The 16511-nt window shown below is 42.2% G+C and overlaps 1 long non-coding RNA gene across 5 annotated transcripts; it reads right to left on the bottom strand.

The window, feature by feature from the left end:
- Positions 1-383: 383 nt before the first annotated feature.
- Positions 384-14807, bottom strand: LOC111846393 (uncharacterized). Of its 5 annotated transcripts, none has more exons than XR_011984793.1 (6): positions 14467-14807; positions 12426-12548; positions 11693-11803; positions 10606-10720; positions 10035-10208; positions 384-1586 (listed from the first exon to the last, which is right to left on the bottom strand). It is a non-coding gene; the product is annotated as an uncharacterized lncRNA (long non-coding RNA). The 5 variants fall into 5 exon arrangements; XR_011984792.1 differs by having other exon boundaries at positions 10606-10685; XR_002838874.2 differs by having other exon boundaries at positions 10035-10134; positions 10606-10685.
- Between the last annotated feature and the right edge of the window lie 1704 nt (positions 14808-16511).

Here is a 16511-nt window from a genome sequence, read left to right as displayed (position 1 = left end):
CGGTAATTCGCAGCCAGCCAATCAGAGCCACAGTCAATTACTCGCAGTCAGGTACTTGCAGTCAGATGTTGCCTCATGTCCAACTTATTCTACTCCACTGAAATGTTTGTTGAAGAGTGACTAGGGCAGACTGATCACATGTTTACTGATCATACCAGGCTGAAGTGATGATGCTGTGCTCCTCTCTGTATGGGTCATAGCAGAATTCCATGTAACTCGAGTAGTTTACCCACTTACTGTAAGTTTCTTAAAATACCAATGGTATTTAAATGACCTGTCAATCTACATTCAAGGCTGAACCACAGTACTTTAGACCTACTCAGAATATATTCTAGCATACAGAGAACAAATACACATAGTAATAAGGAACAGAATAACAAAACTTTTTAAATTTTTTTTACATTTATTTTTTGCTTTTTTCCCCCATGGAAACAGCATCTCTGTTTCCTCTGTCTGCCAGATCCGTATTATCTCTCACAAGAAAAAACTATGCGGTTCTGTTTCATCGATAAATCCCAAAACATTTTCTCAACTACTGTGGTGTACATTGTACAAGAATGGAAAAACTGTGAAATGATAATCACACATGTTCACTTTAATAAATAAAAACAAATAACTAACAAAAACACAACCTAAAATTACAAAGTGAAATGAAATTGTAAAGGGAGTCCGCAACAAATAAAATATTTATAATATCAAAAAAAAAAAGCTTTTCATAGCTGAATTTATCCATCCATCTTACACAAAATTACTAACTCAAGAAAATGCTTTTTATTATTTCTAGGGTGTTGCATGTGCTTCCTGGGACTGACTCTGGGCTAAATATGACACTGTACTGCAGAATCTAACAGAGAGATAAAGATGGATGGATGGATGGATGGATGGATGGATGGAGGGATGGATGGATGGATAAACGCTAAGCACTTTCATTTCGTACTGAATTCTTTAGGTCCCACTGGACAAATGCCCAACAAAATAGCGATACACAATTGCACTTGTGTGTTTACCAAAAATATCTCTATAAAGATTTTAATCTAGAACTGAACATACATTTATTTAGGGTAATCTATAAATAAATACAACAGGGTATCTGACCAATCAGAAAGTGCAGCACCAGCATGGCCAAGCTGAGGGCTAGATCTGCTAGGGGAAACACTCTCACTTTGTCACACACAATATCACAGTGAGGACTAATCTTCACAGTACCTGTGATTTGTTTGAAAGGTCATAGCTCAAGCTGTAAACAGTCCGCTTTCACTGGACTGATTCCTGTATGTCCACATTCCTATCCTACTTACTCTCACTGAACTTATTAGTTAAGATATTCAAAATACAGGGCAGAGTCCCCTTGAACTCTAAAAAAGGGCACATTTATTCAAGTGTGATCTCTCCTATCTCCACTTATCAAAAACAATCTCAGTAGGAATTAGTGGCTCCATCTAAGATATCCATCTTCCCGCAGGCGTGTTAGTGACCAGGAGGAACACCCCGCCTGCACACGCTTGACCCTCCTTCATCTGTGTCCGCTGTTTCTGAACACTGCTACCTTCCAGAGGAGCTTTCTCAAGACAGCAGGTGAAGCAGTGCTTCAACAAAAAAATGAAAAGAAAAAACATTAATATCACGTAAAATATCTTTTTAATGCCAATGTATCATCACAAAAAGCATTTCCATGAGAAACTACATGTGTGGCAGATCAAAAGAAATCACCCTTAGCTTGATAAAAGGAACTTAAGTGAAACAAAACATTTTCTGCTTCACAAAGCTAATACACATCACTATATTTCGCACCACCTTCTATTTAGTAATTGATAGGATAGTTATGGAATGATATGGGGTGATAAAAAAAGGTGTGACTTCAAAATATGTAGTTTACTTTGGCAATGTATCAACCTACACAAAGCCCAGTGGCAACCTTAGTGAAGACGTGTGTCTCCAGTTAACCAAACACAATGACTGATTGATGCAGTTACATTCTTGGGTCAACAGGAGTTGGCATTTAGGCAACACGATGAGAATGAAAACTCGGACAACAAAGGAAACTATAGGGATTTGACCTAGGATGATGTTCTGGCTTTTGTTGGTGGGTTTGTGTTCCACCTGTAATGTAGAATAAAAGAGTAATGTAAAACTGTGTAGTCTACTCATAATCAAGTCACTCCACTCTTTCAGAAAAACATAATTTTTGTCAGCATCACTTTCTATAGGCATCACCTCACCAGGTTTAATAGTCACACAATTGAAAGCTCAGGAAACATTTGATTGAACTCAGCAACAAATGGAAAATATTTACGAGTACTTTAGAATGAATTTTAAATTATTTTACAAATGACAAATGTGTGATCAGGTCTGAAATTATATCCGTGGAGGGGGGTTCAGTCTGGCGTTTGTGTCACTAATAGTTTTCGTTTGTAAATTTCTTATGTTCGTCAACAGCTGCCACTGCAACCAACTCATAACAAAATCTTGTGTTTTTCTTCAGCTGTATGCCACCTAGTGGCAGGTGTTGATTTGTGCCATCAAACTGTGAGTTGAACTGTGTTTTATATAGCAGCTTACCGCTGCAATCCATAACCATCTACATTTTCAATATAGTCTTACCATTATCCCTTTACTGATGTCCCTGTCTACACAGCAAGAGAATATAACAAGATGGGATAAAGACACAGTGGGATGCAGGGGCAGAGGACACACCTGGCAGCCCCATTATACAAGGCAGCGCCATCTACTGAGGTGTGTACTGTATAACACACACTGCCTGCTGTGTGCCCGACCAAAGAGAATGTTAGCAAGGCCTCTCCTCCCAGCACCACAGTGCAAAGGTTTATCAGATGGCTGCAAATTATGTCCAAGAGTAAACATACCAAGAGAGACAGAAATTGAATAAAAATAAAATAGAGATCTGGGGCTTTAAACACAGGTCTATCAGGGGTAAAAGAAGTGATGTCAGTTATGGAAACCAGGCAGGTGGGATCCCTACAGTGGATATAAAGTGTCCACACCCCTGTTAAAATGCCAGGTTTTCGTGATGTAAAAAAATTAGACCATAATAAATTATTTCAAAACTTTTCCCACCTATAATGTGACCGATAACCTGTGCAATTCAAGTGAAAATCAAACTGTCTATTAGGGGGAAAAATATAATATATATATTATATATAAGTATATAATTTAATATAATAAGAAGTGTACAATAAGCTGGTTGCGTACGTGTGCACACCCTTAATGTAATACATTGGTGAAGCACCTTTTGATTTAATTACAGCATTCAGTCTTTTTGGGTACAGACCTGCCAACAATTAAAGTGACTCAGATTAACCCAAATAAAGTTCAGCTGTCCTAGTAGGATTTTCCTGACATTTACTCAGTTGCATCCTACAGCAAAAGCCATGGTTCACAGACAGCTTACAAAGCATCAAATGAATCTCATTGTTGATAGGTATCAGTGAGGAGAGGGGTAAAGAAAAATCCCCACAGCATTAGATATACCATGGAACACAGTGAAGTCATCAAGAAGTGGAGAAAATATGGGACAAAAAGTATGATGATGCAGAAACAACACTGTGCATCACCAGAACAATACCATACCCACGGTGAAGCATGGTGGTGGTAGCATAATTTTTTGGGGTTGTTTTTCTTGTTTTTCTTCAGCTGGTACTGGAGCTTTAGTCAAGGTGGAGGGAATTATGAACATTTCCAAATACCAGTCACTTTTGGCCCGAAAACCTCCAGGTGTCTGCTAGAAAGCTGAGGATGAAGAGGAATTTAGCAGGACAATGACCCCAAGCATACAGTACATCAAAATCAACAAAAGAATGGCTTCACCAGAAGGAAATTAAAGTTTTGGAATGTCCCAGCCGGAGCCTAGACCTACATACAACTGAAAATCTGTGGGGCGACCTGAAGAGGGCTGTGCACACGAGATACCCCTGCCATCTGACAGATTTGGAGCGCTTTTGCAAGGAAGAGTGGGCAAATATTGCCAAGTCAAAATGTGACATGCTAAAGGACTCCTACCCAGAAAGACTGAATGCTGTAATTAAATCATAGGTGCTTCAACAAAGTAGTAGTTTATGGATGTGCACACTTATGTAACCAGCTTATTGTATGTTTTTATTTTTTATATTTTCCCCCTAACAGGTTTGTTTGTTTTTCAATTGAATTGTGCAGGCTATAGGTCACATTAAAAGTGGGAAAAGTTTTTAAATGATGTATCATGGTCTAATTTTTTTACATCACAAAAACCTAGCATTTTAACAGGGGTGTGGACACTTTATATCCACTGTAGGCACAAGAATGTGATCCAGCCAGGGCTGTATCACCAGAAATCTAAGCAAGAGAGCTGAACTGTGCCAGAAACCTGGCCCTGTATCAGCTAAAAAGCTGGGTGGTTTTAGTGAAAACGTGGTGGGTGACCAGCCAGACTGACTCCCACGCCAAGTGGCCTACCCACACTCCGCAATTCTCACTCTGACTGGCACATCTGACTTGCAGGAGCCCTGCCTGCTCATGGGTCCTGCCCGATTGCTACAGCAGTCCTAGGTGCCTAAAACCACCATGCTACTGGGCTCAAAACAGCTTACAGCCATCAGACCGGTGTTCTGGAAGTCAACAAAGCATGACGTGAGAAACAAAAACACATAAACCCACCAGCAGGAGGAAGGAGGATGTCCTGAAGGCCCCATCAGTCATAGAAAAGGCAAATATCATCCATTCACCCCTGTCCCATAAAGATTACCAAGGAGAGCCTAGAGCCAGTGCCAGGAAGCCAAGGGCAGGGGGATCGGATTAAGCTTCAGTATCATAAGTACATCACTACTCAACTTATGATGAGATGTACTGAAATATTTATAGACTCCTCAGGAATGCTAACAGTGAAGTAAAAAGTTACATTAAGATGTTAAATATGTTGTCAATGAAAAATGGCTTAGAGCCAATATAAGCCAAATCCATATTCTACAAACAGGCTAAAAGTTACACACAATTTTCTTACAATCATACAAATATAAAGTACATTCACTCCTCATACACATAAAAGGTCAGTATATACATCTACCATCTAGAAAGTATATCTATTATATAATTATGTTTTGCTAAATTACATGACATTCTTGTTAGACTGAATTTCTTTGAATTAAAATTGAATCCTTCTTCCTGTCATTCCAATTCAAATTCGAATTTGTTAATGGAGTGAGCCTCCTCAGCCCTGCATTGGACAAGTGGGTACAGAGAATGAATGGATGGTTGGATGGAATAGGGCAAAATTCATAAAATGTGAATTTTGCACAACCCTGCTATTGGTCATTATGGAGTGCAATACTCTGCTATCTGCGCCATGGATCCAGGTGAAGGATAAAATACCAGCAGCTCATCTCACCTACTTTGCATCCTCCCAGTAGTGCAGTGACCTCCTGGGGGCGGCAGTGTCAGGTGTCTGTAACTAAGCTTCAGATTGGATGAGAGGAGGATGAGTCATGCTGCTCTGCATGCTAACGATGGATACGGCAAAGGACATAGCGGGCCCGCATCCCTGGCAGTCCATAGGGGCGGCACACAGGGTCGGGTCGCTTGGAGGGGAATGCTCCCCCCAAGCGGTGATGGAAAGCGTCTCTGAAGGCGTCATTTATTTCTGCATGTAAATTCATTTTATTTATGTATGTAAGTTCCGTGATAAGGATCTGAGCCCAATTAGGCATTATTTACTATTTAGTGACATGGTATGTCTATCACTGAGCTCTATCCTCATCTATGAGTCTTCTGGTGAGTCCCAGAAGACTCTGAAAAGTGACTCCATCAGGACTGTGGGTGTGGAGAGGTTCGATATCAAGGGCACTGTATTATTCAGCAGCCTGAGTGGGGGGCCCCCGACAGCCAAGCTGCCACCCGGCCTGGGGGAAGGGCTCGTCCCTATGGAATTAGCAGCAACACATCTAAATGGTCCTTCATTACAGAAACAGCTTTAATTGTGCTGCAAGTGAATGGAAAACTACCGAATATTATTCATTTCACACGTTCTTCGTAAGACTGGGATTCCTAATCCCGGCTCTGGAGGATTGGCTTTGGGTTTTTGTTCAGGCTGAGTTTAATGCATCAAGCAGGACCGAGCTGTTGATTGATTTCTGAGCAGGAGCTGGCGCATGTGGCTTCTGTCACACAGCAGTCCTTCTTTTAGGAGAGTATTTGCAGCATCTTCCATGCACGTTCCCCTGCATCTGCATCCCTCTTCATGTGAGCTGTAGGCTACTTTGTAAGCGGCCGGACAATAAATGTTCAGAACTCTACTGCCTGTTTACTTGCACGCACTAAAACATCTGCTCACATTACTCCTGCCCTCTGTGTAATAGCCCCTAAAATTTGGAATGCTCTTCCTCACAGTCTTTGTGAGGAAAAATCGATTATCCATTTCAAACTCCTGTTAAAAACACATCCCTTAAATGAATATTATTTGTCTTCTTGTATGTAATGTTTTGTTAAATGCTTTTTTTGTTGAATTGTAACATGTCCTTGAGTGTAGTAATTATTATTATTGTTATTCTTCTTCTTATTATTATTATTATTGTTATAAATGGGTCACAGTGCCCCTCAAGGAGTAGGAATACATCAAATTTATATGTACATACAACACTTTACATTATTTAAGATATATACTACATGTTCCCCTAAACATGGATAAGAAGTTAAACATTTTAATTAGTCATATGTTGAAACATTTAAATTTATATAAAATTTCAGTTACTTATGTAGGAAGCCATAGTTATTTTTCCTGAATTATCATATGGATGCTTAATGAATTTGCAAATCACGGTGTAAATACTTTAAGTTTTGTCAATAATTATATGTAGAAAAACAACAGTCCATAATGTCGTTCAGAAACAGGCATAATTAAACCCAGCTTTCTAGGCAACGTAAAAATGTTCAAAAGGCATTTCTCCCTGGAATGATCACTGGGACGTAGGGGTGTAAATCGTTGACCCTGAGGGATTTCCTTAGTTAATTTGTAGTTATATAATTATGTTCATTTAGTTCACTCATTTATAGCTTTCATATTTCTCATTTTTATATTTCTTTCTCTCCTTGCTACTCGCTCATCATGTTCTTTGCCTCTCATACAACTTACTCTCACCAAGGCCGTCTGACCCCCCAGCTCCAGGAGTCTGTATGAAGACCAGAGATAAAGGGGCTGCTTCCCCCAGGGGGGGCAGAGACAGACACAGACAGACACTGAACCGGCCGTGTGAAACATCTTTCTGTAACACCTTCATTCTGTCTAAATAAACTGCTTTAGTTTAAGGAACCTGCCTCATCATTCAACTAAAATTACCTGAGGTTTCACTGAAGAAATCTATCAGTTGGCATCATGAACAGGCTCAGTGAGAGACAAGGCTGAGAGACTAATTAATGCTGGATGACTGAAGACAATAATTAAGCACGCAAATCAACGGAGGTAAGATCTTCCTCCTGTCTTTGGTTGAAGGTTGAAAATAGCCTCTCCCCTGCTTAAACACCCAATCAGAGAGTTGTTTGATGAAGAAGAAGTAAACATTTGTGAGATATCTGTATTTGTTGTGCGCTCAAAAAAGATAAGTTGACTATAAAAAAGTTTTTCCGTTGCTGTAACGGGATAGAAACAGTTTGGGAAAATAAAAAACAGCCATTTACTTTTCGGGAAAAAACAGAAGAACAAAACAGTGCTTTCACCGTTTACTGTTTGGGATAAAACAGAGTTTACAGCTCATAATCTGTGGCTGTTCCATCAAACATGGTTTTATCTAGGAAATTTGGCAGTAGAATTAATGTTTCTGCAAGGCCGACCACTGAGAAGGGAGGAATGGAGCCTCCAGATGTCGATGTAGAGTATAAGATGAAAAATCTCAGTGAATATCTGGACACAGCTTGGTGTTTGAAGTCGACTGCTGCTGACATCCATGAGAAGTATGCTATCAATACAGATTCAGGTGGCATTTGGTCTTTGGATGACATGCGAAGAGTTGATGAACTGCAGAGCCGAGATGAGCAAAAATCATATTGCTTTGTTAACAAATCAGCAGCTAATGGCTTCGAATGCAGTAAACGCTAAGCGACCCCTAAGGGGTGGAGCAACCGCATGGGTGACTACACCTATTCCTTCTCCTCCTCCAACACCAGCCCTGCCTTTGACTGCTCTTCCACCTGTCCCTCCTGCACCCCCTCCGCCACAAGTGCCCATGCCAGCAGAGCGGCTGCATCCTGCTGAAGAAGAAGGATCGGAAAGAACAAAGCCTCACCCTGGCGGAAGAATTAAAGGCCACAATGGAAAAAAGAAGCAAAAAGATGAGTGCTCCCCCAGTGGTGACTCTGAGTACTACATCATCAGTGACTCATCCCAGTGCACCACCACCAGTGGTGTCTTCAAGCACTGCATCTCAAGTAATGGTTGATACATCTGCAAATGATGAGACATCAGAAGAAGAACCATTTGCTTGGCTCCTCTGAGAACAAAAAGAGTCAAGGCAAGAAATGAAGGGGTTGGAACATACACCTACCGGGATGTGTACATTCATGAAGTGGCAGACCTGGAGAAAATAGATAAATGCTCCAAAGAGCTTCCACATCTGAAAAAGGGGGGACTAAAGACATGGCTGCGCTCCTTCCTAGGACTGTGAAACTACAACAGGACATGGGTGGATTCCTACACCAAAATAGTTCAACCACTCAATGATCTACTGAAAGGCAGGAAAGACTCCAGAGATCATGTTGAGATGAATGAACTTCAGCTGAAGGCTTTCCAAGAGATGAAAGACGCACTGTGCAAAGCTCCGGCCCTGGGAATTCCAGAAACGGGCCAGCCTTTCATCTCTAATGTTCATGAAAAGAGTGGCTACATGACAGCAGTTCTAACACAAGATCATGGTGGCCTGCAGCGACCAGTAGGCTACTATTCGGCAAAATTGGATGATGTTGCTCTCAGATGGGGGCCATGCCTGAGAGCCGTCCAGACAGCATACATGGCAGTCATCACTGTCTCAAGCCTGGTGCTGGATCAAACTCTGGTGGTGAGATGCCCATATGCTGTCCACACTCTCCCAACAATAAGCAGAGCATCACAAGTCACAGCAGCCCATTGAGCTAAGTGGTGAACTGTCTTGGAAGCACCCAACATTGTCATTGAAAAGGCTAGTTCAAACAACCCTGCCACCCTGTTGCCAGAGTACAGAGAAGACATTGATCACGACTGTGTGGAAATAGTAACTGCCATGGAAGAAGCTGCCCACACTCAAAAAGCGCTACTGCATAATCCCAACCTGGTGTTGTATACCGATAGTTCCTCAATGGTCGAGGGGGGTGTGAGATGTGTTGGATGGGCAGTAACGACAGACACGCAGGTAACTGCGAGTGGCAGTATGCCTAAAGGCACATCGGCACAACAAGCTGAGTTAAAAGCACTAATTGAAGCATGCAAAATTGCAGAAAATCAGTCAGCCAATGTGTACACAGATTCCAGATACGCATTTGGAGTTGTCCGTGATTTTGGACTCCTGTGGAGACAACGTGGTTTCCTAACTGCAGCTGGGACACCAGTGAAAAATGGACAATTAGTTGGATTACTGGATGCTATCAAACTTCCTGCTGAGCTAGCAATCCTGAAATGCAAAGCTCACACCAAAACTGACACAGTGGAAAGTCAAGGAAACGCACTTGTAGATGGAAGCGAGAGGTGGTGACACAAAAAGTGACACAGACTTTGATGTGAAATGTAAACAGCTAAGAACGGTGACCAAACATCTTGATGACATCAAGGATATGCAGAGCAACAGTCCTGCTGACAAAAAATAGTCATGGATGGAAAGAGGCGCGAAACTTCACAAAGATGATGTATGGAGATATGGAGACGGACCCAGAACAGTGGCCCTGTTATCACTACTTCCCTACCTAGCGTACCAAATTCATTCAGTAGGTCGCCTTGGTTTGGAGAAAATGGTGCATTGATTCAGTCAACACTGGTGAAACCCACAGTTCCGATCACAAGCACAGCAGGTGGTGCGACAGTGTCTGACCTGTCAGAAGAATAATGCAGGTCCAGGAACACCGACACCAGCTCTAGTGGCGGCTGCTCCACCTGGTCCCTTTCTCCATCTCCAAGTGGACTACATCACTCTGCCGAAAAGTCACGGTTATTCAGATGTACTTGTCATTGTGGACAAATTCTCGAGGTGGGTGGAAGCAGTTCCCTGCCGAAAAGCCACAGCCACACACACCGCAAAGACACTGGTCAAAGACTACATTCCACGCTGGGGCCTAACATGCCAAATTAACTCAGACCAATGAACACATTTCACTGGAGCAGTCTGTCAAGAGATCAGCCAACTCATGGGCATTGAATGGTCATTCCACTGCCCTCATCACCCATAGTCATTGGGACAAGTGGAGAGGATGAACAGAGTCATCAAAAACAGGCTGTCCAAATATCATCAGGAAGGAGTGCCTTGGCCTCAGGCACTGCCAATCGTTCTCTGCAGCATCAGGGTGACAACCAATAAAAAGACTGGTTTGAGCCCATTTGGGATCATTACAGGGCGTCCGATGCATCTTCCCGACAGCATAGATCTGAAAAAAGCAGACATTCACCTTGCTGGTTGCTTCACCTAGCCTGGTTGATTATTGCATTAAGCTCATCAGTGCCGTTCAGTCTGCCTTTCAACAGGTTTCTGATGAGTGGGAAGATCCTGTCATACTCTGGTACCTGGTGGGTGGGTACTGATCAAGAAACACCAGAAAGAACCGCTTGGGGCTAATTGGGAGGGCCCATATCAGGTACTGTTAACAACAAACTCAGCTGTTAGAGTGTGTGGTAAAAGAGATCTAACGTGTTAATTAAGGTGATGTGCTAGTAACCTCTCCCTTAGTAGCCTACCCGCATATGGCCCTTTGCGGATAAGATTGGGCACCCCTGAACTAAAAGAACCTGAGGTTTCACTGAAGAAATCTATCAACCCCAAGGCGATTCTATTCTATTATAATCATTGAGGCATCTTGAATTTCTGTCACAATCCATTTTTTGACGGATTTGGTAACCTAATTTCCAAACCTTTTTGTAGTAAAAAACGCAGATACACTAATGGTGGGTCTATATACCAGAGGTATTCAAACTGCACTTGCGTGGTGCTTGGGAAACTGTCTAATGTGGTGTACCGGGTTCGGACAGGCACAGGGAACTCGGCTGCTGTGGTGCACAGGGACAGGCTAGCACCATATCACCCAAGGCCACACTGGCATCTGCAACCATGCCTGCCCTGAGCTTCCAGGACTTTAGCCAGAACTAGAGGTAGGATTTGCCGAAATGGTTGGTGGGACAGCTGACCCTCTAAGGGGGGCTGTGTGAAACCAGCAAACTGCCCCCTGCTCTAGTATGTGGTTGCATCACTTAATTTTCATGTGCTGGCATGATTTACTCCGGATTGTAAATAGTTGAAATGTTGAACCTGTTTAACATAGAAGGTGTTATTTCCAGATGCTGAACTACCCAAAATACACCGAACCAGTCTGTTCCACCTCAGAGACTGCCTGGCTTGTCGGGCCTCATGATATGCCATGTAAACTCGGACTTGGAATGTGCCCTTATTTGGGAGAAGGTGTGATACTGGGAGCATGGGAAGAGGAGATTCACCAACGCTATCAGCCCTGGGATGACAATACACCATAGGGCAGCCTGTACCTCTGATCCTTCAGTGTGAATTCAGGGGGAGCTGCTGACTGAGCAGCAGTGGTGGCGCCTTTGGGCGCGTGCAGCCAGTCCCGACACGCAGCTGGAAATCTGTGCAGACGCCTGCAGGTACAGAAACACGTGTTTCTTAAGATCTGGCACTAGTTTGCTTTTATTATTACTTAATTATAAACGGTGCAATTTGCTATAGAAAAGTACACTATAAATTTCTTGTGATTATTTGTTAATAACAGTCTGTGAATTATATGAATTAGGTGGTTTTGGGATGATGATCCAGGCAGGGATCACAGTCACTGCCAAAGTTATGTATGATGTGATTAATATAAAACCAAGCGGTTTCTCCCTGCATCTTCAACAACTTCACTGAGTGAAACACCAATATAGAACTTTGCAATAGGCGAGGGGACCATCTGTAGTAAAACAGCTGGTTTTATGAAATCTACCATTTTGTCTGGCTTAGTTGACCAGCTAGGCAGGCCAGGTGAAATTGAAATAATGAATAATTCAAATACCAAAAGCTGATGACACTGCACGCGAACAAGTCTGCTGCTTTATTAAGGGGATTCCAGGATGCCTTGAATTAGCGCTTATATTAAAAGCTGTAGGTCATGCAGCAAAACAAAACCTGGACCAGTCCATCCTTTTTATAATCCTCTCTGGATGGATCCAGTTGCAATTTCCCTATGAAACACAGGTGGTGTAAATGACGGATGAAAAAAGGTACCCATTTCAAAACTGTTGATGTGCATTTGGAAGTAGTTTCGTAGTCCTGTGATAAAACCTCATGGTGTTCAGCCGTTCGCTTGTTAATCCAAGATGCAATACTGGCCCTAGCTGATGTGGTGCTCTAGGCAAGAAGAGAAATTGGTTGGAGGATATTATGGCTCTGGGATGTGCAGGGCTGGTTTTGCAGATGATGACATCCCCATCTACTGTAGGATGGCCCAGGCAGCAGCTGACATCTGTTAGCACCCCCCCCCCAACCCAACCCAACCCAATAGGCTCCGTTTGCAACCTAAACTGACCAGCATTCCTGGTCTTCATCTCAGGGTGATGGTAAGAATGGGATAGAAGTACAGCTATGCTGGTGATGAGGCTCAGAAAAAGGGGTGCCTTGACCCAGAAATACCCTATCAAGCATGGCATCCTCACCAACTGGGATGAGATGGTGAAGATCTGCCAACTTGTGGGGGCGCTGTGTGGCCCAGTGTGTAAAGAAAGATTCTGTGCCCATGATTGGAAGGTCACTGGTTCAAATTCACCATTGGGCTGCTGGGCAAGGCCCTAAACTCCTCAGTGTCTTGATGAGTTAATGGAATTCAAGGATTGTTCAATTGTCTAGCTAGCAATTGAACAAAAGGCTAGCAGCATTTACAGCTCTCCACTCAAAATCTTGTGCTGGAAGCTTCAAGCGTGGAGCATTGGGCCTCAGAGCCTCTCCATATCTTTCGTCAGCCCTGCACCACAGAATTACCTTCAACACTAGGGTCCATGGGCCATGTATGTGGGTATAAAGGCCATGCTGTCCCTGTATGTCCCTGGTCATACCACAGACATGGTGATGGACTCCTGTTATGATATTACCCACCTGGTGTCCATCTACAAGGATTATGCCCTGCCACACACCATCCTACGTCTGGACCTGGCTGGTCGTGACCTTATTCACCTGATACCTCATGAAGATCCTGGCCTAGATAGGCTACAGCTTCACCATGGCCCAGAAGGAACTCATGTTAATGTACCTGAATTCAGCTGAATTCTGGTCCATTGAGTAAATCAATGAGATTTAAAACAGTTATGAACCACTGGGAATGCTAGATATTGCAGCTGTTTAATGTTCTTCACGAAACTAAAATCCTACCTCCTCACTGTGGCGGACAGTGACAAAACCCTCCTCAAATTCTACCAGCTGCTCACTTTCATACTCGTCCTGGAGCTTATATAAATATTAGACAACCTCTTCAGCATTATATAAATGAATCATGTTATACATCCTGCTGACCACGAGCAAAATAAGGCAAACCCAGGTGATACAAATATAAATTTACACATTCAAATGTACAAGATTTTACGGATTTATGCTATATTTAACATCACTCGCTAGGTAGCGCCGTCGTCGCAGTTATGGCACGGAGGACCATTTAAGGGCTTTCAAACAGTAGCTGCTGAAGCGAAAGGAAATGTCGGGGGACGCGCGCCAAATGCCGTCACTATGCTCGCGTGAGCGCGATCGGAGCGCAGGTGAACAGAGCATTTGTTAAAGTACAACTGCTACTGTACGTCGCTTTACTGCTCCTGTTAATAATGCAAACCAGCGCGCCCGGCGTCATCGAAGACCGATGGAGGGGTAAATAAATCACACCATACAGTACGTTTTATAGCAAAGCAGGAAAATGTGATATTACAACACCACGCTTGTTACTGCGCCCCGATGACAGGCTCACGTGCCCCTCTACTCTCTTTCACACGGCTGCCTCAGTGCTCCGCTCTAAGAGCACGCATTAATAGTTTAATAGTTCAGCTATTAAAAATTAAACACCTGAATCCATTTTGTTCGCTATTCGATTTTCATATACATATGTACATAACTGATACAAAACCCACCGAAAATCAGAGAATGGCGATTTTTCACGATTTTAACTCCATCTATAGTTACAGATATGATGCATTTAAGTGATATTTTACAACGGTCCCGCGGCAAGCAAACAAGAATCGCAAAGGCTTAATGGAGCTAACAGAATTTCAGATGTTTAAAAAGCTCTTACCTTATTTTATTAATTCACCTATGAATAATTCTGTTGGCCATAAAAATGTGCAATTTTGCCTCTGACCGGCTAATCTCCACCCCCAATAAACCACTTTCACACACCTACATAAGCGGCTCGTTTAATAAAACTTTAAGATACTTAATCCAGTTTTATATTTGTTGACCTGTGAAGTTTTCTCCACAAAGCATATGATATCATTATATCGATTGATAGATTGTAATAGCAAATCACAAACAGAACCTAAACAACCACCCTTAAAACGCAAAAAAGTGTTCCCGTACATCATAACACAGCCATTCTCCACGATCAAACCCAATTCGAGAGTGAATTAGGGGTTAATCAATGACTTTTTCCGAGGAAATCTTGCGTATTTCTCCTTCAGCCAATCCGCATTAAGAAGACGTGTTGTAGTCGTCGCCGATTGGCGAGCCAGGTAAATGAATAGTCGTCCTTGTCCATGCAGCTTGTGTCCCACGTGGGGTCGCCTGTTATTGCGCTGTGTCTCCGCGAGCCGCACCCGTCGCTTCATCACACGCCACAGCGGCTGGCTGAGCCGCACTATCGCGGATTCGGTTCGTGTTGCTTAGCTGAACATATCCTTTCGCGATCACAAAACGGCTGCGCTAGTTGAGCAGCGCTCAGGTCTTTTCGGAAATCTAAGTGATATAAAACATAAGTTACCCGTCGATTGCACGTTTCCAAATCAGTCGGTTAAACTATCTCCCTAAATGTCGTGGACGTAAACCGTTTTATTTGCTACCGATTGAAACGTATTCCTATCAGATTTTTTTTTTTTACGCGTAGTCCCTATATATGGTTCTTTTTTTGAATGTGAGTCTTTCATCTTAAGGTAGCATAACATCTAGTGTTTTAAAATAAACAAATAAACATTAAATCGATATTAACCAGATAAAGATTGTTACTTCTCAAAAGACAAAACGAGAGGTTGATGTTAATTAAAACAGACGAGTTAAGAATAACTTCATGGTTATTAAACTAGCACAATGTTAAAATGTAATTGTTGTCATAGATTATCTACATGCTAAATTAAGTTCCAAGATGATGGATCTAGTATACTGTACAACCTTATGCGTAACTGGTCCCATGTGTTTGTCATGGAAGTTCCTCAAAATTGGTTTTCTAAAGCAAGACTAAACGGTAGCTGACAAAAATAACAGTGGAGTAGTGACGGTATTAAATAGTGCTAAATATATGTACGTCTGACCTGCAGCTAGTGTAACAAATATCACAGTTTACCAACTGATGCAACCTTTAGTTAACATGTTTAAAATAATAGGCTTTAACATTGATACAGATTTTACTTAGAGAATCAGTTGATCGTAATGACTCGCACGTTTCTTGGAGGTAGGTTGTAATTCATGTATTTCAGATGAACAAAAAGCGAATTAGGAAAACTGTGACTGCTTTCCAGCTCCGTATGGTGAGGCCTAGGTAACTGCAGCTCCTATAATCCTACAAGTTAATCAAATCTCAAAAATTGCAACAAGGAGAAATACTTACAGGCCTGTTTGTATGTTTCTCTATGACTACCCTCTTTTGAAGTCACATTGGAGAGAAAAATGGAATGTGATATGTGTCATTTTCTCTCTTTTTTACTTTTATTTTAGTCTGCGAAGGTTGTCAGATTCAAACACATTAGATTTAGTTTCTTGGTGAAAAATTCTGTGACAACTTACATTTCAAGAAAAGGAAAAAAAGAATTTAATTCTGGTCATATTTATTAGGTGTGACCACCTGCAAAATCAGATGAACCAAAGACAGAAATGCATATTAACAAGACTGAATGTGTGTGGCCAGAGATCTAGGTGTGTTGGTGCCTCCTGTTGTCAGAGATGTCTCATATTTCATAATGGCACCAAGCAGTTCAGCCTAGAGGATGTCAAACCAGCATTCAAATCCTCTACATTTCAGCACCTGCATACCTATAGGAGGTTTTCAAGTTACATCACACTGTATCATTCACATCAAGCAAAGGCCGTCATTGCCATATTGGTGCTGTTATGATCTCCCCCCAATCTAGC

The sequence above is a fragment of the Paramormyrops kingsleyae genome, chromosome 22 (assembly GCF_048594095.1).
Source record: "Paramormyrops kingsleyae isolate MSU_618 chromosome 22, PKINGS_0.4, whole genome shotgun sequence".
NCBI classification, from domain to species: Eukaryota; Metazoa; Chordata; class Actinopteri; order Osteoglossiformes; family Mormyridae; genus Paramormyrops; species Paramormyrops kingsleyae.
Note: the sequence above shows the minus strand (reverse complement) of the source record. Positions and strands in the feature narration are given on the sequence as shown.